Source organism: Sinohyriopsis cumingii, chromosome 2, assembly GCF_028554795.1.
Source record: "Sinohyriopsis cumingii isolate HCF-2022 chromosome 2, ASM2855479v2, whole genome shotgun sequence".
In the NCBI taxonomy this organism is placed as follows: Eukaryota; Metazoa; Mollusca; class Bivalvia; order Unionida; family Unionidae; genus Sinohyriopsis; species Sinohyriopsis cumingii.
The window spans coordinates 121,373,730-121,396,351 of NC_142962.1; the positions used below are offsets into that span (position 1 = coordinate 121,373,730).

A 22,622-nucleotide genomic window follows, 5' to 3' on the forward strand; every position below is an offset into this window, starting at 1 on the left:
CGATAAACATCAAGAGAAAGATGTCTACACGCTGGTAAAACATGGCAGAAAGTGAAATGTACGTCCGATTAATATCAACTGAAAGATGTCTAAACGTTTGGTTAATTATGACAGAAATGGAAACGGTAATTTGATGAACACCAGTAGAAGGATGTCAGTATTTGGTTAATCATGGCAGAAAACGGTAATTTGATGAACACCAGTAGAAAGATGTCAATATTTGGTTAATCATGACAGAAATGGAAACGGTAATTTGATGAACACCAGTAGGAAGGTGTCAATATTTGGTTAATCATGGCAGAAATGGAAACGGTAATTTGATCAACACCAGTAGAAAGATGTCAATATTTGGTTAATCATGACAGAAATGGAAACGGTAATTTGATGAACACCAATAGAAAGATGTCAATATTTGGTTAATCATGGCAGAAATGGAAACGGTAATTTGATCAACACCAGTAGAAAGATGTCAATATTTGGTTAATCATGGCAGAAATGGAAACGATAATTTGATTACCACCAGTAGAAAGATGTAAATATTTGGTTAATCATGACAGAACTGGAGACGGTAGTTCTTGTAACTTCAACAGGAAGATGTGTACGCTGGCTTAATCATGGTGGAAATGGAGACGGTAGTCCAAATAACATCAGCAGAAGTGTTACACTTTGGTTGTATCTTGTTGCATATTACTGGATCCGAGTACCTGTATGCTGTAGAAATGAAAAATTCAATTTTCATACCCACTTTAAAAGGCTACGATCAAACAATATGCCACAATAAGCCTGTAATCAAAATGTTACACTTTCTGTCTACCATGCAGTGTCTTAAAATAATCATGTCGTATCATTGTGCAAACAATGCTGAATCAGGTTTTTGTTTTGTGTGTGAAAGAACTGTTGCTGGGTAGACTGGCAGAATGTATTAAATCTAGTAAAATCGCTATCATGTTCAGTTCCAGTCGACCAAATGATTCTACACGTTCATAAAAAGTTTATTTATTTCCGCTCTGTCTTATTGGGAAAGGGATTAACATTGAAATACATAATTAGAGACTCAATCAAGTTGTAATCATATTTAATATTAAGCAAGTCTAGCATAAAGCCAGAGTTCGGAGCTGTTGACACGTGACTTTGATACATAAATAATAACCGTTGCATGTTTTGCCGAGACATCATTCTGTCGGAATTTCTGTTAATTTCCTTATATGGCTTTTTGTTGATAGTTTGTATAAACCTAGCAGTCAGATCGCCTCATTTTTTGTTTTTATTTTTTGCTGTGACATTTTATAATTTCATTAACATTGCTATTTGATCTATTTATTCCACAACTTACTGCACTACTCCACTATATCTGCGTGGGTTCGAGTCTCGGATTCAGCCAATGTGGATATGTGAGAAAGCTTGCCAGCAGCTTCTCGTGGGTCGGTGGTTCTTTCCGGGGTTTTCCCGGGTTCTTCCTCCACCATTAATACTGGCCGCCATGTATAGCCTATCGTGTGCTGAAAAATGGCGTTAAACCCTACAACAACAGCAACAACAACAACAACAACTACTGCACTATACGGGTAGAGGATTATTGTTTTCTGATTAAGGCTGTACAAAGTATGGAATTGAGTCGTTATGGTTTAACACTAATGTCTTAGATGCTGAAGAAGGGTTTTCCTTCATACATTCTTTTCTGCTCTAACTGTAGACTAATCAGAGAAAAATATGATGCTTGCCTAAAAGTACAACCCCCTCTTATATTGTCTCATTGCCAACATAAAAAGGTATTCTGAGAAGTCTATATTACATTAAAATATGCGTCATCTTTTCCTTCGTGAGTACAAGGTCCATAGTGCAATTTATCCGAGATTCAGTTCAGAAGGAGGTTAATATTACTAATAATAGCATGTCAGGAGTACATTGCTAGTAATAGCATGCCAAGAGTACCCTACTTGTAATAACATGTCAGAAGTACGCTGCTGGTAATAACATCTAACGAGTACGTTACTGGTAATAGCATGTCAAGAGTACGCTACTTGCAACAGCATGTCAGGAGTACGCTGCTGGAAATAGCATCTCACGAGTACGTTACTAGTAATATCATGTTAGGAGTTCGCTGCTGGTAATAGCATGTCAGGAGTAGGTTACTAGAAATAGCATGTCAGGGGTACCTTGCTGGTAACAGCATGCCAGGAATACATTACTGGTAATAATATTCCATGAGTACCTTACTGGTAATAGCATGTCATGCGTACGCTGCTGGTAATAGTATGTCAGGGCTGAAATAACCCATGAGCATATAACGTTAGGCAATCAAATTTTGTAATCCTTCGTTTAAGCCCTCCATTTCATATCAAAGTAACCTAACCCCTAATTTTAACCCTTGGTCTTAGGTCCCTCATAATCCGGCCCTGGGAGTAAGTTACTGGTAATTTCATTCAAGAGTACATTTAATCTTCATTTGATTTTACCTAAATCCTATCTCGATTGCATAACGAAAATTTTCTGTCAATATTTATATGACGCTTGTTACATTTTTCCAATTCGCATTGGGTTTTCTATTTCATGCCCCATCACTGACGTCTACTGGACCGTCCGTTTGTCCATACACCTGTCCACTTTTCACAAAACCTACTAAGCTAAACTTTTCTTTGATTGTACTGAAACTTGGCAGACGTTATATTCCAAGCTCTCTCAGAATTCGGTGTGCTCTAGTTTGTTTACGTGAATGTAGCTGAGTACAATCAACTGTAGGAAGATTGAATATATTTATTACAAATAGATATGATTATTGTACTCTAATAAATCACCACCAAACCTGTACTGATACTGACTGATGATTTAGGTATTGATCTCGCCAATTTTTTTTTTAAATGTGACTTTCCGTGCTATCAGGTATGTGCACATACATCAGTGTACTTTACACTTACCGGTATTTCTCGCGGTTCTTGAGCTACGGTCAACTGAAGGATGCGGTACATATAAACGAGAAAAAATGCTGATATATGTACTGTTGATATATCACAGAGTATGAAACTTGCACTACGCTCTGAACACGATCGCTCTCTCTCTCTCTCTCTCTCTCTCTCTCAGCCTGACTTTCTTCTAAATTGTTTAACTTGCCCTCAGGCAAGTACTTTGCAAACTTTAATTTTCCCGAGCCAAAATGTAGCTTGTATCAAGCATATGGCCAGTGGGCTTCTAAGGCCATGGACGATGTTAAATATTTTAGAATGAATTAGTCTGTTGTGGATATGTCGTATGGGTTCAAGTTAATACGTGGTGGGTTTGGAAAAGACTTCGCAGTAGCCTTGATTTTATAATGCTTATTAATGTATCCTGCTTCATCTCGGGATGGAGAAGTGCATTGGTTTGTGAGTAATCAAATGAGTCTGTTTCTTTGTCTGCCTTAGTAGCCCAGCAAATACTGGTCATGTACTGTTTATATGTTATGGTATTGTTGTGACATGTTGGACAATTCACAAAAGTGTGAGTGAGCATTACCTATCCATGCTTTCCCTCCTGTTTGGTTTGATAAGGATAAGTACTGCGTGTGTGTGTGTGTGTATGATACTCTTCATTACTCTACCTCCTACTTTACATCCTAGCCCCACCCCACCACCTTGTAGGTTTTTGCGAGTTCAGATAAGTCATGATCAGTCAAGGTAAGTGTTGACTCGTAGAGTTTCACCACGTTGAATCCAAATAAGTTCCATAAGATCATCTCATTTATTAGGTATAGACGCTTTTAATGTTGCATCTTCCAAAGAGTCTATAAGACATAGGTCCATATTAAATGTTTAATACTCAAAGGGTGATACTTAATGTTTAATTCCTATCGATCCCCATAGGATCATGTTTAAAGTCAACAAGATTCTAGTAGGGTCATATTTAATATCAATTCTCTTAGATCACTATAGCGCATCCTCTATCCCATATCATCTCCATAACTATTTATATGTTTCCAATAGCAATGATAGGCAGAACATAAACAGCGTTTTGTCAAAATCGAAACGAATTTGAAATGAGCAAGTTTTGATCATTATTTTCGTATCTAACAAGGTATTGATAGGGGTTTATGCGATGGCAGATCTAAGTCTGTACAGTTTTCAATTTGACTTAACTTTTGACCCGGTATATACGGTAACTTAAACCCTTCTGAATACTCGCGTTGGTGCAGGTGGATGTTTGACGAAGGGGAACCAGACTTTGCTAGGGCGACCACGTACCCGGGAACAACCTACCTCGCATGTGCTGGTACACCTGATCAAATATCGGACGCAGACGGGAGCAAAGCAAGTATCTGACAACTGCGCTATCCCGGTCGCAAACTTTTTATATATGAATGTGCAATTAAGGTCGGTTTAACTGGGGAGGCACGGGGAGTACGTGCCTGGGGCTCTCCCCCATCAGTCATGCCTACCTCGATTGCCCTGGATAAATTACATGTTTTAAATAAACCATATAAAGTTCTATACCATCGGATAGTCAGATCAATATAGCTATAATTAGTATGTACATATAAAGGACAAAGGACTGTTTTTAGGATGTATTTGTACATAAGGGTTTGCACCCTCCAATCTTAAGTGTCCCGGAACCCTAAAGCCTTAAATCTGGCCCTGAATGTATTATTTAGTTCCCTGATACGTTTCAATGGCCTACTACTGTTGTATGTATGCAACTCATCGCACAGCTGAAACACACACACACACACACACACACACACACACATACACACACGTACAACTAACCATGCTACATATAGTATTAAAATTGATAGTCGGGAATATTACCAAGTCCGAGCCTTTTTGTTATGGATTTTAAGGGGTAGAAAATGTGAAGAGTCTGAAGGCCTGTTTTATTCAAGAAAACTATATTGCGCAATACAGTGAATATAGTAAAAAAATCTTTCTCTCTCTCTATATATATTGTTACACGCACACGGGTATTTACTTGACCGAGCGGTTGTCAAACCCTGGCGCGATTCTCGCTAGAAGTCATAAGTTTCCCCGACTTTCCAAAGACTTCCATACAACCTCAGTTGTAAATCAGAAAGCCCGACATGTCCGTTCTAAATTTTCCTCTAATTAATGCAAGACCACAGATAAACCAAACTGCCAACTATCTATCAACCGTACATCTGCGTGTTTTGGCTTCATTATGTTTCCGTACCACCAACCGTTCACGCCTTAGAACATATATGAGTACTCCCTAACAATGGGAACTATTTTAACTCCGCCACCTTAGGCCAGTCAATGTATGCTTTCCAGGCACATTTCGCCGATATAACTGCACCATATTCGCCCACATGGCGACATAAACGGTGTCTGTCAAGTCCCTTTTTATTTATTCCCTTGTGTAATTTACCGGTTTAATACTGTAAGTACTGTCCTTGCAGTCACGCTACCAATGTATACCACTAGATTTTAATATGTACTATTTTACGACAGGGACATTCATTCGGTTTTGGTCGGAATTCACTACTAGTGAACCAGGACATCATGGAAACACACTAACACTTCACCCCGTGACGTTTGCTCCTATTCATTAGCTCATTAGTTCGGGCCAGGAATATTTCCATGGCGCCGAATTCCAATAATCAAACAAGTAATCACACAAATCTAAGAATTGCTTAAAACGGGGCACTACAACCAAGTGCACATACTCTAAATTTACTACAATATATATAGAGGGAGAGAGAGAGAGAACAACTTACGTTTAACGTTAGTGATCTGGGTTAAATACATAAAACAGCAGCTCTATGCGAGCTATTTTACCGACTAGAGGTTGTGTTCAGTTCCTAATGCTTTATGCTCTGCCAGTTTCATATCCCGCTATCTCGCCACATATTATATCTTGTTATGTGGGCCCCTCTCTGGATCCCAGCTACTTTACTTCTTTAACTGGCAGTCGTTGAGGTGTCCCCCATTAAGCCGAACGTTTGTGAAGGAATTTTTTATGTTGACATAATCCTCTAAAGTCTATTGTTGTGGGTATTTCGTAAAAACTCAAAAAGAATTTAGATTACAAAATTTATGTATATATATATTTTGAATGGAATATATCTATTTCCCTACGATTTCGATAGGATAGTACTTGTCAGGGTTCCTGGTCTCAGATTCCCCGATTTTCCTTTCCCGTGATATGATTTTGGTGGGTGTACTCCCTTAATAAATGCCATAGGCCGGTTTCCTCCTTCTATATTTACTTTATTGATCTTTGCCAAGAGATCTTATAATGTCCAGTGTATGTGACATGTTTGTGCTATATGGTGTGCATCCTGTACCCTGTGTAAAACTTTGGACTGGCATCGTGGTCAAATAAAATGGGAGTTGTTTTTCTCTTAATTTTAGAGATGTAAGGCATTCTTTTTCATCGTAACTATCCACGTTTTTTTTCTCCATTAATTGCATATTTCATTCCCGTCGTGTAGTCAAAGTCAAGGTCAGTCGTGCATTTTCTCTCGCGGACGTGATAATGTGAATATTCTCTATTTAAAGCAAGTTTTGACAAAAACATAAATAGGCCAATTTATGTTTTGACTTTTCAGTTACATTTGAATCCAAATATTTGTGTGTATCCGGGTTCGGACGATTTTCGGATCTTAAGTTATCTTCTGGCATTTTGTCAGATTGCCGACTCTAAACCAAGATTATTTTATACATGTCGTTGATTTTTTTAATTTTTTATGAGTAAGTGTTAGTTGTTAATAATACAACTCGTGAGATTTCTTTGACAGGAGTATTTGGAAATTTGTTACGTATTTAGGCTCAGATAAACAGTAACACAAGAAAGAGTGAAAACAACAAGCTTTGAAAAATATAATTAATAATTTATTTCCCTGGAAAATTACTGTGAAAATAAAAATAAAAATATGAGAACTTACGGTTTCCAGAATCAAATCCAAAATTAATACAAGAATAATCCACGAATAAAGTTGCTATGCAGTCCTAATATTGAAATGTTCTAATGATTTTAAGTTTGAGTCCCGACGAAGAATCCAAGATGGAAGGCGATGACGTATCCCGTAGCCTGTACTGTGTTGACGTATACAGTTCCTTGTACAAACACAATTTATCCTCCGGTCTTGGAAATCAAAACAGAATTTTCACTAAATGTCCCTGTTCAAGAATTCTGCATGAATACAATAATATTTCCAGAGAAACCAATTAATCTTTGAGAGTCCAAATACTTTGGAGAAAAATTAACTAATAACTCAAAAACTCAAAAGTTCATTTCTGGTCACAACAGAAGAAAACAACTTGACATCAAGTGTTTAAAAAGCCCTGGACTCTCAGATCCAGATCTCTCTCTCTCTCTCTCTCTCTCTCTCTCTCTCTAACATCGCTATTAATACTAAGTATTTCGCAATTTCGGAAATGCCTAATTGCGAAATATATTGCGAAATAGAGGACGACGTGATCATGTTTACATGTAAAAGTCACATAGCTCCTGTATGTCCTTGATAAGAACCAATCATTTTACTACTAGAAAAAGTTGTTTACTTGATCCTCAATCAAGGCCAGGAACTATGTCAAAAATAGAAACAAGTGTTTCTATTATTAGGTATCTAAGGAAAACTCAGATCAAACTGAATTTTCTGGAAAATATCAAATTCCTAGTAAACAAAATTGCATTATATTGACATAAAGAAAATAAAAAGACTCCAAAACCCCAAAACAATCAAATCAACTCAATCACAACTTAAATCAAATATAAATTAAATCAAATGTAAATTAAAGTGTTTGTTACCAATGATTAACCACAAAGAGTATTTCGTTCAAAGCTTGGTGGATGTTACGAAAATGTAGCATCCACAAGCGGTGTTTATGATCTATTGTTACATGAAACTTGCAAGAGACCGATACATATTTACTACTTTGCAAACAGTATAAAGATGTGTTCTGAAATCAGTCTCAGCCGGATTTTAAATATGTTGATGCACGTGGCTGATTTAAAGGTGACTAGGTAACAATTGTTGAATAAATGGATAAAATAAATGTTCACAAATCTTCTGTTCTGAGAATAAATAGATCATTACTCTCTCTCTCTCTCTCTCTAAAAAGAAAATCTTGTGATTTTTAAACACCTTTTATATCTATTTATGTTTTCTCTATATACATGTTTAATTCTGCATTCTAATTCATTCTAATCTACATTTATTCTGTACATACATATTTTTAAAGCTTTTATTACCGGCATATGGTTTTAAAGTTCCAATAAAGATAAAAGAAAACAAAAGCTTAATTAAATATCAAGCGATTTCATGAAGATATACGTTTTTATCTTACTGTTTTACTTATAGCAAATGAGATGAAATGTGTGGGGCTTAAGAACATTAAGGTTACAATTGTTACTTCAATTCATTTGAAGGTGCCAGCCCTGGTTACCTACGTCCATGGGGGCCCCGAGTGGCCGAGTGGTCTAAAGCGCTCACCGTTCCAGATCACTGCCATCTCACCTCCGTCTGCGTGGGTTCGAGTCCAAGGCTCGGCTAGCGTGAGTAAGTGGGAAAGCCTGCCAGTAGCTTCTCGTGGGTCGGTGGTTCTTCCCTGGGTTTTCCAGGGTTCTTCCTCCACCAGTTATACTGGCCGCCATGTATAGCCTATCTTGTGCTGAAAATGGCGTTAAACCCTAGAACAACAACAACAACAACAACCTACGTCCATGCATATATATATATGGTCAGAAACGGATCTGCCAATACTTTTGTAAGCCTCATTTATCCCTTCCATTATCCTTAACTTCGCTACCGTATCTGACGTTTTTCAAGCTCGCCATATTTACCCCGATATCGCTTGTGTTGGTTTTGGCGCGTTATCTAAGCTCGCTTGGTGTATTCGGTAAGATTTCATGCATCAGCTTTTCGCTCGCGGGTTGTATACTACCGATATAGCCAGCCTTGTGCATATCAATTTATCTTCTCCAACGCCTTTTCTGGTACAGTGTCCAACCTAATTAATAACATTTCTCACCACCCAACGCAACTTTGATGTTCGAGAACAATAATTTGTTCAAGTCCTTGAAGTTTGGAAATACGAAGGGAAACATACTAGCCGCTGAACAGAACAACTTTAAACACTTGTTTGCTCAGGAGTTGTGAATGAGGAATTTCTCTCTGAAGGTAAGACTATTATCTAATAATTATCTATTATCTAATAATTATAACAGATGTTTCCTTTCTCTCTTACTCATCCTAAAATAAAGCTTGTCCAGCATTGTGTGGCGTTAGTTTTACAGATCAACATCTTCAGTGAAATCTCTGTGCTATTGTTTTTTAAAAAGTGGTATTTTCTGTAGCAAAAGTTACATACATACACACACACACACATACATACATACATACATACATACATACATACATACAATACATACATACAATACAATACAATACAGTACAATACATACATACATACATACATAGTACGTACATACATACATACATACATACATACATACATACATACATACATACATACATACATCTTCACTACTGAGCTGTGATATCTTATCATAGGCCTTTTGTTATGCTCAGTAGCTCTGACTTGGTCGCTTTATTCCATCATCGACTAAAAACCAGTTCATTGCATTGTAGACGAAGAATTATTTCTCACAAATATTGATTTCGTCTTCTTCAAACATTAATCAGATTACATTGCTCAAGCCAGAAGTAATCATACGTCTGTATCTTTTTGTGAAAACTAAGATGAGTGTATTTTCACCGTCCTTTCCTCCTACACATTCGGTCCAGGTTGATTTAAATCTAAGATGATATATAAATAAAACTGCGTCTGGCTGCTTTTTCTGTCACTATGACAACAGGTTATTCATTGGACTCAAATGATGATACTGCACAACGAAGTACATTCTGTTATTATCACCTCTTCAAATAGATTACACAGTTCTACTAATCTAAACATACTCCTCTGTTGTTAATGTAACCCATATACCTTCACACGTAAGTTTGTGCTGATAACAATTTCAGGTATTCACGGAGAGAGAGAGAGAGGGGGGGGGGGACGGGAGTGGGATTGAAAGGTTATAATAATGTCCTCATAATTTATTATTAATTAATGCTTAATAGACTGGCCCATAAAAAAAGTCCAGATAGAATCTCGCAAACATTAACTGGTTATCATAGATATATGGAGAAAAGTCAGAAGAAATTCATACCTTGGGGTGGGATGGGGTAGAAATGTCTGAGAGATATTTTCATTTGCTTATCTGAAAGGAAACTAAGAGATATTTGAAAAAGCGGATGTTGATTCAGGAAGCATAAGAACCATTTCTGATACCTTTATTGTAATTAAAGTTGTTGAATTTCAAAACCACAGAACATTTATAAAATTTATGAATTCGTGTTTAAGAAAACGGGAATTTATTGAGAAATTTACGACCATAATTTCTAGTTTCATACTTGCACGGGAAATTTCGCCTTTCTATGCCGTAGATTGGTCGTTCATGCCACGTAGAACAAAGTTGATCCATACGCCTAATACACACTTGTTTATTATCTCAAATTACTAAACACTTATGATAATTCCTTAAGAAAATTCATAAGAAATTAATGAGAGGCCACGTTGCCAAAATTAATCAACGTTACCTTAAAATATCTTGAATACTGTACATTATGACGCCTGCTCCTAATAATTAACTAATTTTTCAGCTTGAGAAATAGCTTCTCAACACTGATTCCACATAATCAGTCAAATAATTACGTAAATCAAACAAAGTTATAAACGGATACGTAAATACAAATGGAACATATCCTAGGTTTGTTGCAGTGTTTTACTTTCAAATGTCCAATAGCTACGGTTTTATAAAATTTTGGAGTTTTTGCGTTACATTTTTTACTTTGAGATTCTTTAAAAAAATTTAATCACACCTTCTACAGCGCTTTTACAATTTTTATCATAGTCATAAACAAAGCAGTGTATATATATATATATATATAGAGAGAGAGAGAGACACACACACACACACACACACAACACGGGAATAAGTACATGAAGACACTGACCTTCATGATATTACATACGTTATCTAACTGTTGTTCTTTGCCCTTTACTCTATATTACTATACATCTAATCTCCAGTTTAAATCAGATGATTGTGGGAAACGGTCGATAACAGACGACATGTAGATTCCAGGTTATGCACGGGGCATTACTCTGACATTACGGTAATACCCCAAAATAATTTTACAATGGTATATATTAGTCCTAATGTTAGGATCTTGATGGATATGCTCCATAAATTTTAAATCGATATGAAAAACTGGATGGTACTTCAATAGCTTTCATTCTGTCACATGTACTCTCCACACACAAAAAAAAAAACGTACGAGAGAATTAAAACAATACATATGTTACGTAACTACTTGTGATGAGGGATGGCATTATGATTGTCGGTGAGAAGGGCACACCAACACGAGCATGAAAGTACATGTCGACCACACACTGCTTAAATAAAACCAGGTTTTACAACGGAAAGTAATAACTCTTGTAAATCAAAGATTTTAAGTCAATACATGTCAATTGCGAACCCACCAGAAAACAACATTAACATACTTCATATTTTGACTCTGATATGTAATCAGGTGATCTGACTATTACATAAAATCCATAGACACTATCACAGTGATGTATATTTTAAGAAGATATAGATCTTATTGGAGAATATGGGGCATTTTTAAAACAACAATCTCGCCAACTGTTCCGACATATTCCTGAAATAAAATGGATGATTCAGTACTAGTAACTTAAGGTCATCCAGTGTATATAAAATATGCACACGATAGGAAGAGATGAATGCAGAAAATTACCGAAAACCTCGAATATCGTGATATCAAAGAACCGCCATATCGTAGGAAGCATGTATATATATATATATATATATATATATATATATATATATATATATATATATATATATATATATATATACACACACATACATACATATTACAGTGTTTATAACTCTTTATTTGCCTCAAAACAGTTATAACAGGCAATTTTTAATTACAGTCCTACTGTGAGGGTCCTTAAAGTCTTCACATGTAGCATAGCATTAGTCATTAACAAAGAAAATTTCAGATTTTCGGAGTTTTATTTTTTGACAGCAATAGTGCAGGAATAATTACTATAATGAATCATGTGATGTAAATTAGTGTAACAAAATAAATTACTTCCTATGCGATATTTAAAGATCAGTCACGTTTATTACAGAAAGGCATATTTTGTGAAACACTCAGTTTTTCAGAACATTTTCATTTTAATAATAATAAAATTGTGATTGTATGATTCTGTCACAGTCCCGCATTGACTGGTTTTCTTTACATTTATTTAAACTCATTATGTTGAGAAAAGTGTAAATATTGTATTAAATTAAACAGTTTAATGCCATAAAGGGTTTAACTAGTGACGTTGTGTTTGGACGTAATATTACATGGTGGTTACATAGTGATTATCTGGCCTCAGTAACAATGCCCACACAGTTTTTGATCCGATGAACTTTGATAACGGAATTTGCACTTATAATGTATTCCATGAACGGAGCATACAGTGGTCGCATGCCAGACTATGATATTCTGTGAACGGAGTACATTGTTGTCGCATGCCAGTCTAACATTATGTGAATGAGCACATTGTGGTCGCATGCCAGTCGAACATATTCTGTGATGGGAGCACATTGTGATCGCTTGCCTCTAACATAATATGTGAAGGGAGGACATTGTGGTCGCATGCCAGTCTAACATATTCTGCGAAGGGATGACATTGTGGTCGCACGGGAGTCCCATACAGCATAAGCTTTACTCATTATTTGAAGATATTCACGCTTGAATTTAAATACCAGTGTCCTCTGAGCACATCTGTTTTCTTTTTTTTTTTCTTCTTAATAATACGTGCTACCAACGAGCATAGACTTTTATTCCTAATTCCAGCAAATACAATCTATTATGCTCCTCTACTTATCTAATCTGTATTTTACATGATATTTAAGAAATATTGATATTTTACTTTTACGTGACAAAAAATATATTTAAAATTAAGACCAGAGGCCGAGAACTGACATACCATCTTATAAGTCGAACCTAACCGCAAACTGCATGAACCAAGATATGCCGTCGCATCTTGCGCCTGTAAATATGGGTCTGTCACTTTGTTAGGAGTAATCACTAGAACAAACAGCATATCGTTATGACTCTGTTATCTTAAAATAAGCAGTAGAAAAGAGTGAGACACAACAAGTTTTGTAAAATTCAACAAATAATTTATTTCGCTAGAATATAAAGTGGAAACTGTAAAAAGAAATTACAGTATTGGTAATTAATATCCCAAATAATAACATAATTTCTAATACAAATCAAAATATTTAATGTTCTGACTAAACTTTAGTGATATTCCAAAATAAATCCAAGGTTGGAAGTGCTGATGTGCCTGTGGTGGCCTGCTTCGTAGTGATGTGCCAAAAGTATTTTGTTGAATCACACTAGTACAGTCAAAGAATATATCCTTATTTGAATTTTACTATGAATCCAAGTCTCTATTTCCAAGAATGTTATTGTTGGGCACTTTGTATTTCCAGAGAAGAATATCTTGAATTACATAAGTTGAATAAATAAATTCCACCCCAAATGAAATACTGGACACAACAGTAATGCAACCAATTCTGCTCAGATCTTAAAGCACGAATACATATTTTTTCAAGTAACAAGATTATATTGACTTCAACCTGACCTAAGGTCACAATTAGCATTTTCTAAACGAAACATACTATGAACTAATATAAAATTTCATTCTAGAAAGTTCCAAATGTTTACAAGATAAAATCCTAGTTATAATTAGAATGTCTATTACTAAAATTATAGTAAATAACATGGAAACCTCAAATTCATTGACTTCGGCTAGGATAAATGTTTACTTCTATTTATAATGATCCTAATATTAAGCCCATGCTCACATTGAAAATATTAGCTCTGTATTAGCTGTTTACAAAATTAAAAAAGTCAATGATACAGGTCAGGTAAAACAAATGAACTTGATTTTGGACAATATCAATTCCAAAGCCAATCATCCATACCATATAATGAGTATTTAAAATCTAAAAAACTAATTAACAAACAATGCAAATTAAATATACATAATATACAAAACAATATACCTATGTTTGCATACGCATTATGCTATGACAGATCATAATCTTTGTTGTTTGCAACTGGATTTGACTTGTAAGCGAGTAGATAGTTTAAATAATTATATTTTGCAATACTCCAATGAATAGAAAGAGTGGCATATTCAGTCTGATATTATCATCTTCATGATTGACTTTAGTACAAAAATACTCTTTACAAATTATTTTGTAAAATAAAAATGTGTAATTACTTTGACAAGATCCTTTAAAGTTTATGACACTTTATGAATGGAACATATGTAAACATATAAAAGATGAGGTTAGGAACTGACAATAGTTAAGCACTGTTATACATGTTCAGTCAGATAATATAGTAAGAAAACAGAAGACCATCTTATATAAACAGAGTTATTTTTAAGTGTTACCAATATATAGAATAAAAAAATATTTACGTTCTGCAAGTTCTTGTCTTCTTGCATTAGTGCTTTAAAAATCCCGGAAATGACGTACGTGCTATACGTATAGAACGTGTAGGTTGGTGCTTCAAATATTTTGAAAAGGTGAATAATTCACTGTTTTATTTTTTTTATATTTTAGCTATGTAATATTTTGGCAAGATGATGATTAAAGGACAGGTTTGTAAATAATAGCAGTTTGCCATTCTGAGTCCGATTATCTGTAATTAATAAATATTGGCAAGCCAATATCTGGTTGCCCTCTCATTCTTCTGGCCAGCGTTCCCCTCTAAAGCCCATGATCGGAGCTCTAATTGATTCCTCTTCTGGCCAGCGTTCCCCGCTGAAAGCCCGTGATCGGAGCTATAAATGATCACTTGCTATTAAAATATGTTTATTAATGAAGTTCTGAAGTTCCGCCCAACTTCTTACTTTATGGATACCGTATAAAATCACTTATAAATTCAGCCCAACTGCAAACAAAATATACCCTGATCTGCAGGCCTCTCTGTATTTATCAGACAATTTTCCTTGACTTCAGTAGTTTATCGGGTTTTTGTTGTCATTAGTGTCTTATTAAGTAAATGAAATAACAGAGACATTTGTTTTTCAAGCCAACACGTACTTTGTCAAAGATTGTTTTAGGGGTTAATTCCGGAGGTCTGTTCTTTTGGTTACAGTTCTTATTGTGCTAAAGGGAACAGTATACTTGCTAAATGTTTGATAACCCAGCTATTGCACAAAATTTACCGAGAACGGTTTCCGATGTTTTTCCTGATAATGATAGTTTTCACTTTTTTCTTCTTTGAAGGCTTAGATCGCGTTAGAAACAAAATTCTTGAAGTTTTTGGCAACGTAAAGGCATGGTTTTGTTTTTAAAAAAATATATTCCGTGCCCGTTTCCTACTTTAGCGACGATATGCTTTTTAAGTCTTTCGAAGTCAACATGGTTTAGTTGCTGTTTATTTGCAACAAGTACACTACTAAGAGGGAATTTGGACACAGTTTCAAGAAAAGTAAGATTGTAGTATTCAACGAAAGCTCGTCAGACTACACAAAACATCACTGGCGATGGTTCTTGGGTTTTGAGGTCTTCAAAAAGCAGAGTCATGTAGACATTTAGGTATTAATGTGTCCAAGTATAGTCTTATGTTATGTGTCTAGGCTCGAATAAACAGTAACAAACGAAAGAGTGAAAACAACAAGCTCTGAAAAATTTAACAAATAATTTATTTCCCTGGAAAAACACTATAAAAAAATGAAAAATTAAGAACTTACGGTTTTAAGAATAAATCCCAAAATAATCCAAGAATAATCTACGAATTAAATTTTAGAAGTCCTAGTAATGAAATGTTCTAATGAATTCAAGTTCGAATTCCGACGGAAAATCTAAAATGGAAGGCGATGACGTATATTGTAGTCAGTATTGAGCTGATGTGTACAGTCTTTTGTGAACTACAGAAAACTTTATTCCGGTGCTTGAATTCCGAATAAAATTTAAATAAATATATTTGTCCAAGAACTCAAATATTTCCAGGAAAAAGAATTAATCTTTTAGAATCCAAATAATTTGAACAAAAATGAGAAAACCAAACTGTCACAACAAAACGAACATCTTTATGTCCCAGTGTTTAGAAGCCCAACAGATTAATTTCTGTATAGACACTGGTATAAAACCTGAATACTGCGAAATTTCGGAAAACCCAGAATTGCAAAATAGAGGCTATTTGCATATTAAATCTTGTACTCCCAGCATGACCTTGATAAAAACCAAACATTTTACTCGAGAAATAAAAGAGATAAAACTTTTTTTACTTGTCTCAGTGATTTCTGGATCAAGGTTGGAAACTAAGTTAAAAAAATATAGATACAATGTTTCTATTATTAGGTATTAATGAGAAGATTCGGATCAAACTGAATGTTCTGGGAAAAAATCAAATTCCTAGTAAACAAAATTACATTGCATTGGCATGAAATGAAATTAAAAAGATTTTAAAACTTACAAACAATTAAATTAAATCAAATTTAAATTAAATCAAAGATACGTAACACTTCCCCTATCAAGAAAAAGAAAGATTTATACAATAAAGCTTTCTTTTTACCATAGATAAATTATACATGAGGTTAAAAAGAACTCTTATAAATTTCACACTGTGTACATGAAATAATACATTGTTATACACGGGAAAGTGCAAGTGCTATTAAATTATCTTTTCCTTTGATGTGCCTGATGTCAATATCATATTCCTATAACAACATAATGCACCTTAGTAGTCTTTGATTTTTCATCTTGCTGATGAAAGTAAGGGGATTGTGGTCACTAAACACAATAATCGAAGAAGGAGCTGAACTAATGTAAACTTCAAAATGTTGTAATGCCAATATCAAAGCCAAACATTCCTTCTCGATTGTTGAATAATTTCTTTGGCGCTTATTTAATTTTTTTAGAAAAATAGCACACTGGATGATCAATACCATTTTCGTCTTCTTGAATCAAAACTGCTCCAACTCCAACATCACTTGCATTAAAAGGCAGTTTAAATGATTGACTGAATTTGGAGCTGTAAGAACTGGCGCGCTTTTAAGTATGGCTTTTAACTTGTCAAAAGCCTCCTGACATTTTTCAGTCCAAACAAACTTGTTTTTCTTACTCAATAAATTTATCAGGGGTTCAGCAATTATTAAAAAAATGAAACAAAATTTCCGATAGTATCCAGCCATACCTAAATATCGTATCAGTTGTTTTTTTACTTACAGGCACAGGGAATTCAGAGATAGCCTTGACCTTAGCATCTATAGGTTTAACTTGTCCATGTCCCACAAAGTTACACTAGCACGGCAGACCTCACTTTCGGATAAATTAATTGTCAAACTTGCATCTGTAAGTCTGTCAAGGAATTTCCGAATTGTTGCTAGATGTTCTTTCCATGTGTCATTGTAGATAATGACATCATCGATGTAAATATCACAATTGTCTAGACCAGAGGTAATCATATTCATGAGACGTTGAAAAATTACTTGGCGACCCTTTCATCCCAAACGGCATTACTTTCTATTAATCAAGCCCATCTGGAATCACGAATGCCGAAATTTCCTTTGCTCTTTCCGTTAGTGAAATTTGCCAAATTCCTTTCAGATGGTCGAATTTGGTGACATACTTGGCATTTGTCAATACAGTCATCGATTCTTGGTAATGGAAATTAATCTGTTTTTGTCACACTATTCACCTTCCTATAATCAGTACACATACGGAAAGTTTTATCTGGCTTTGGAAGAAGTATACATGGTGAACTCCAGTCACTTTTACTGGGCTTTATGAAATCATTTTCCAGCAAATACTGATTTTCTTTTTTCAAGTATTCTTGCTGAGAGGGTTCATCCTGCACGGGTGTTGTTTCACAGGTTTTTGGAATTTACAGTTTCAACATCGTGTAAACATTTGTTCGTTCTTGTAGTAACATCTGGAAATAAGTGCTCATATTCAAATAACAATTGTTTAAGTTTATTTCTTTCTTGTTGTTGCAAATGTGAAAGTTTCTGGTCCAGATCGTTCATAATTTCTGAAGTCCGTTGACTTGTCACTCTGGTATCAGTATAAGTCAATGATATTCCTTCACTTAAATCTTCACTGAGTGGGACAGGTACAACTAAATTAATTGCATGTTCAACCTGGCTATCTCTTTCAACATATTGGTACTCCTATAATTTATTTAAATCCCAGGAGCACTAATATTATAATTTAACTCATTCATATTCTTCTTAACTTTGTAAGGGCCGTACTATCTAATCTGAAGAAAATCTTGAAGAATGAGCAAGAGAGACAAAACTCGATTACCAGACTCAAACGTTATATCCATTGTAGTTCTTCAAGCCATAATTTCACTTTTAACTTGAATTGATGGATGCCAAATTCAAGCATAATCGGCTGGAAAGTTCCAGACATAAATTGGATCCTTGACCGGATTGGACAGATTTGGGAAGGCCAAATTGAGTTTTAAAAAAGAACTTTATCAAAGCAGTTACTATTGTTTTAGATTTAATATTCCTCAAAGGAATTGCACATGGAAACCTTTTTGACGCACAATAATGGTCAACAGGTATTGGTTACCTGACTTGGTCTTAGGTAAGGGACCAACACAATCTACCATAATTCTACTAAATGGTTCGTCAAAGGCAGGAATAGGTTGTAGATGAGCCTTAGGTATCTTCTGATTGGGTTTTCCTACCATTTGAAAAGTTTGACAAGATCTACAGTATTTACCAACATCACTTTTGATTTTTGGCCAATATAAGTGAGTCAAGATCTTATGATAAGTCTTACTAATCCCTAAATGACCAGCCAAAAGAGTGTCATGGGCCAGACTAAGTATTTCCTGTCTATAAGGTTGTGGAACTACAATTTGATAGTTCACTGACCACTCATCACCAGCAGTTACCTCGGGAGGTCTCCATTTTCTCATAAGAATTCCATTTAATAATCAATGGACACAGTTCTTGAAGTCTTCAAGTAATACAAGTTGTTTGAGACTTTCATAATCTTGTTCAACTTTCTTGGTTAAGAACCATCTATCAAATAGATGCTCGTTTTCTCCAGCTAATTCGACATGAGTTTGTCCAGCTTCATTTTTATAGTTTCTGAATTTGTGCCGATGCATTCTTTAACCGTATCATAGTCACCATTTTATTGAACTGACAGTGAATTGGAAATGCACTAGCTTTACCATTGAGTACACATTGTAATAACTGAATCCAATGTTCCCTTGGCCATTTCAAATTTTCAGTAACTTTTTCAAAACGAGTAAAATATTTGTCTACTTCTCTTTCTCTGAAATGGGGCACTAACCTAATACTCTTTGTAACATCAAAACTTAAATTTGTATTTGAAGTGTGATTGTGCTTTTCATTTTCCAGCTCTAAATATTTTATTCTGAACTGATATTCCTTCTCTTTCTCTCTTTCTTCCTTATCTAATTGCATTTGCATTCGTTTTTCTTTCTCTCTTTCCCGTCTCTGTCTCCTCTTTCTCAAATTGTAACTGCATTTGTTTTTCTTGTAATTGCATTTGTCTTTCCTTTTCTTCCTTATCTAATTGCATTTGTGTGTTTTTCTTTTTTTGTCATAACATTTGTTCTTTCTCTTTTTCTAATTGCAACTGCATTTGCGTTTGTTTTTCTTCTTTATCTTCATTCTGAAGTTCCAGCTTCCTCAAATCCAATTCCATCTTTTATTTTATTTTTAATTCCTTTACTTTTATGTCAGAGTCCGATACAGACTTACTGATCTAAACCAAAGCACTTTTATCCGAAACATTCTTTTCTACCAAATACTGGACCATAACAGTTGTTATTTCTTGCTTCTTTAAGGAAGCCTTTACCTCAGTAAGATCATATTTTCTGGCAAGTAGAATTAATTCATCTTTTTTGAAAAGGTCTAATTGGTCCTGGGTATGACTTGAAAGACAAATTTCCACTTTTATGACCTTTTAGAAAAAGCTTACCGATTTCACTAAAGATTTCAAAAAGATGGGGAATTCAAATTTCAAAAACTAAAGTTTCTGAAATTTTATGCCAAAATTAAAAAATCACGAGGACGAGCGACCCTATTTATTTTGTTACGTGTTTAGGCTCTAAAACACAGTAATAAAAGAAAGGGTTAAAACAACAAGCTTTGAAAATATTTACAAATAATTTATTTCCCTGGAAAAACACTGTGAAAATGAAAAAATAAGAACTTACGGTTTTAAGAATCAAATCCAAAAAGAATCCAAGAATAATCCACAAATTAAATTTTAGAAGTCATAGTAATGAAATGTTCTAATGAAATTTTAGTTTGAGTCCCGACGAAAAATCCAAAATGGAAGGCGATCACGTATACTGTAGTCAGTAGTGTCTACAGTTCTTTGTTATTCCACAGACAATATTCCGGTGTTTGAATTTCAGAGCAAAATTTAAAGAAATGTCTTTATATCAAAATGTCTGTATGAGCAGTCAGATATTTCCAGGAAAAAGAATTATTTTTTAAAATCCAAATAATTGGAATAAAAATTAAAATATAACTCCAAACTGGTCACAAACAAAACAAACACCTTACGTCCCAGTGTTTAGAAGCCCGATTAACTAATTTCTCTATAGACAAAGGTTATACAGTAACTTGAGACGCAAAACAGATTCCCGGATGAGGATCAACTCTCCAGAATTTCGAGAACAGCGTAGAAGTATTTACGTCTAAAGTCACGTAGACCCAGTCAGCCCCAGTTTCACTACTATCATTCCCGCATTACGAATGAATAATAAAAAAAGTTGTTTACTTGATTCTCAATCAATGTCAGGAACTAGGTCAGCATAAGATACAAAGTTATGTGTTTACAACTAACAGTCTGGTCAAACTAATTTTCTGGAAAATATAAAATTCCTATTAGACAAAATTACATTACTTTGACATGCATTGAACTTAAAAATTAAAGGATTTTAAAACTTACAAACAATTAAATTAAATCAAATATAAATTAAATCCAATATACATAACAATTTAATCCGCTTACTTTGGTTTAACTTAAGACCTCAGAATATATTTGTACTAGAGAGAAGACATCAATTTTTTGCAAAGCATATACAAGATATCTTTAGATATACAGGAAGTGACGTTGCATTAAGTCTATTAGGTACTTTACCAATTCAAACTTACATTGATATAAAAAAAAATATTTTTTTTTATCATCTTTGCAGGCTACACGCTATTTATTTAGCAAAAGAAAATTTTGTTCTCAGACATTTTTGCTATCAGATTCCAAGATTGCAAGTTATCTAGACTGGATTTACTCCAAAAATGTATAAACTGCTGGATATATTAAATCTATAATAAAAAAAACTCAGAGAGTCGTATATTCTTCAAGGCTGATTCCCTGTTAATAAATCCAAATGGAAAAGTGTTGTTAAATTTCAAGTCCAATTGTTATTTGAAAGTGCTTTCACAGTTAAACTATATGAGGAAATTTGTTTGAGTCGATTTCAGAAGTTATTGCTTAAGGGCAGTTTGATTCAATCTGCAGTATGGGAAATAGGAAAACAATTTCCCGAATCTCTTGAGTCATGTCGGCTTGTTGCCAATATTGTTGCAAAACTTTTCTCGTCTCTGGAAGAATCTGCATGTACTCGTTGTCAAGCAGTCAGTACCTCAGTGGTTGATCATTTTATATCCGCATGTACTCGTTGTCAAGCAGTCAGTACCTCAGTGGTTGATCATTTTATATCCGCATGTACTCGTTGTCAAGCAGTCAGTACCTCAGTGGTTGATCATTTTCTATCCGTATGTACTCGTTGTCAAGCAGTCAGTACCTCAGTGGTTGATCATTTTCTATCCGTATGTACTCGTTGTCAAGCAGTCAGTACCTCAGTGGTTGATCATTTTCTATCCGTATGTACTCGTTGTCAAGCAGTCAGTACCTCAGTGGTTGATCATTTTCAATCCGTATGTACTCGTTGTCAAGCAGTCAGTACCTCAGTGGTTGATCATTTTCTATCCGTATGTACTCGTTGTCAAGCAGTCAGTACCTCAGTGGTTGGTCATTTTCTATCTGTATGTACTCGTTGTCAAGCAGTCAGTACTTCAGTGGTTGATCATTTTCTATCCGTATGTACTCGTTGTCAAGCAGTCAGTACCTCAGTGGTTGATCATTTTCTATCTGTATGTACGTAGTCGTTGTCAAGCAGTCAGTACGTCAGTGGTTGATCATTTTCTATCCGTATGTACTCGTTGTCAAGCAGTCAGTACCTCAGTGGTTGATCATTTTCTATCCGTATGTACGTACTCGTTGTCAAGCAGTCAGTACCTCAGTGGTTGATCATTTTCTATCCGTATGTACGTACTCGTTGTCAAGCAGTCAGTACCTCAGTGGTTGATCATTTTCTATCCGTATGTACGTACTCGTTGTCAAGCAGTCAGTACCTCAGTGGCTGATCATTTTCTATCCGTATATACTCGTTGTCAAGCAGTCAGTACCTCAGTGGTTGATCATTTTCTATCCGTATGTACGTACTCGTTGTCAAGCAG

The 22,622-nt window shown here is 34.9% G+C and overlaps 1 protein-coding gene across 2 annotated transcripts in view; it reads left to right on the forward strand.

The window, feature by feature from the left end:
* The first annotated feature begins 8,841 nt into the window (after positions 1-8,841).
* The window catches only part of LOC149805714 (uncharacterized), a 113,921-nt gene continuing 100,140 nt past the window's right edge, over positions 8,842-22,622 (forward strand). For both annotated transcript variants that reach the window (XM_089950388.1, XM_089950392.1), the window contains exon 1: positions 8,842-9,109. The gene's annotated coding sequence lies outside the window, so the exon portion shown is untranslated. The remainder of the gene's footprint in view (positions 9,110-22,622) is intronic.